Raw genomic sequence first — 2831 nt, forward strand, 5'->3', positions numbered from 1 at the left:
TGACATTTTTACTGCTTGAAGTGGTAATGTTTCTTCACTTACCTGACTTAACACCGCGATTTTCACCTAATTGTCCTAAGGAGTCTGGTTGTCTGCATTTTATAAGGTCGCCTGCTAAGCTTTCTTACCACTGTAAGCATATCTCAGTACCACATTCCTTCCTTCTAAACAATGTAACTCTGCAAAAACAACATTTATATTCCCACACTGGACACTGTTGGTGCACTTCTGACAGTTTCCCAGCCCTCCCTCACCACACCTTAAAGGCACTCATGGTGTAAGTCATAGGCAACCTTGTTTTTCATCACATAAACTTACAGTGACATAGATCTCAGGTTTTTCAAGACCTACCTCCCTGTGAATGAGATGCTTAAACTTCCATACCAAGTAACTTCTGCCATGTTGGGTAAACTTTTTCAACTTTGAATGAAGTTCTGCAACAACTTATTTTCATCAAAATTCTGTAATTACAGTGCTTTTATGGGCATTTTTTGAAACATTCTATAACCCATTGAGACAGGGAACAAGATAAAGGATGTTGATTCTGTAGGTCTTAGCTACTGTAATTGTATGTTAACCACAAGGACAGGATGACTCCAAAGATAAGGGAGTAAAAGACTATATGCATAGATAATGGAACCAGCAAGAATTGGCTTGACTGCTGAAGTCTATCAAAGACAGGAAAGGTCAGAAGATTAGCAGTGAGGAAGACTTCTGGCCTTCAACAAAAAAAACACCAGAGTGTGCCGGAAGACCACCCAAAAACTCCAGTATGCATGCAAATAGGGGTGAGAACCTATGTTAATGATACTTCAGAGACCTTATAAATATGCAAGAGACTTACAGGAAATTTGTCCTACTAATATAAGCACACTGCCAGTAACCCTTGGTGTGTGTGTTAGGCATAATGATTCCCCTCTCCTACCCCCAGCACCCTAATAAAGAATACCTGCTTAATAACTTCGGTTATTGAGTTTTCACTGCGTCACCATAATATCCCTTTCTCTAAGGCTAAGTCTAAAGATTTAAGTTGTTACAATACATTAAAATTACCACTTTAAATATGATATTTTCACTGCAGCCAGCTCTTGCTCATTTTGGCTTTTAAGAGTTTCAGTCAGCATTTAGATGACTGCTAAAATTTAAGGATTCATGCTTTGCCATCTAGTGTCCTTAAGATTTAGAAGCAAGCTCTCTATATAGGATCATAGAATCCTAATCATTAAGGTTCAGAAAGACCTCCAAGATCATCTGGTCCAGCCCTCCCCCTACCACCAATATCACCACTAAACTGATACTAAGTCAGAAGAACATAAGGTTCTTGATGCACTGAAAACTCAATGAAAATAGCTCATGACCAAATCTTTCATCTTATAAAAGTATACTGTAACATTGACTTTAAAAGATATAAAAGTAAGGAAACATAGCATCATTAGAATATTTCTAATACTAATGGTTAGGAGGTGTGCATTAACTGCATAGCATCTACTTAAACCTCACTATTTTATCTCTGTTTAAAGGAAATTCAGCTACTACTCTGGAAACTCCCTTCCATTTCATTCTTTCAACTGACTGAAGATGAAATGCTTATAATAGTAAAAGAAAATGAAGAATTGTCAGTTTTGTAATCAGTATTATATATGATATGTAATTACTACATAAAAGTTGTCTCTGGCCCTTTAGAGACTAGATACTTTTTTTTCCCACTACAAACTATTTACTACTCCACAGACAATTTGTAACTTTTGATATTGTATAAACTCACTTTAGGATAGAATAAATCTTGTGGTTAAAAATTAATGAGAACAAAATATACAACATCTTGTTATCTGTCGACCTTCTGTTATGTTAAGCATCTTGTTAATTGAAACATCCCGTGATCTGTTGACCCTCAGTTAGGCTGAAACTTGAGATAACTTCAGCCAACTTGGCATTCTTTAGCAAAAGGTGAAAAGTACATCATGAGGACATAGGGCTTCCTCCCAAAGACCACTGCCCACATCCCGAAGACCCCGGCCCACAGTTCTTGGGAGGCTTTGCGCAAGCGCAAGGACTGATAAGCTAATTAGCATATGAAGTGAGAGTAAGTGGGTTTAGGTAATGAATATGTATAGGTGTTAATAGAATATTCATTGTTTTGCTGTATAAATATGAGATAGTTTGTTACTTCAGACATGCACATTAGGTGGAAGGATCCCCCGTGCATCCAGCACTGACAATAAAGGATACTTCATCACTTAGAAATTTCGGCTTCGATCTTTGAATAACTTTGATGTCATATCTACATTTTAAAAAAAAACAAACAAACCAAGCAAACAAAAAAGAACCTTCATTCATTTAGAAGAAACTTTGTTACACATTTTAGCTGCCTTTCAGTGAGTGATGGTCTATTTGCCCCAACACAAAAAAGCAGTATTGTAAAAATCCAGTTAAATGATCTCTTGAGCTTAAACTTCTGAAGCCGGTATAAATAATAATAATTAAAACAAACAAACAAACAAACAAAAAAAACACTTGATATATTAAGTTTCAGGGTAAAAACACGCCAGTATAAAAGGGCTGGACTACCAAGTGAGCACTTCAGGTTTTTTCTAGTTTCATTATTATTTCAGTAGTAATTATCAGTGCATTAGTGCACACATCAAACACTGAATTTCTGTTCTTTTAGAATTTGAAATAAACTGGAAATAAAAGAACTGATGCACGCACAGAAAGTTAAGAAATGAGAAACGGAATTCTGCTCACTTTTAATAACTGCAAGTAACATAACAACTCTTCCTGAAAGTCAGCCTCCAACTGTCTCACTGCATTTGAAATAAAAGTGCAAAGTG

This window comes from Anas platyrhynchos, chromosome 2 (genome assembly GCF_047663525.1).
Source record: "Anas platyrhynchos isolate ZD024472 breed Pekin duck chromosome 2, IASCAAS_PekinDuck_T2T, whole genome shotgun sequence".
Lineage (NCBI taxonomy): Eukaryota > Metazoa > Chordata > Aves > Anseriformes > Anatidae > Anas > Anas platyrhynchos.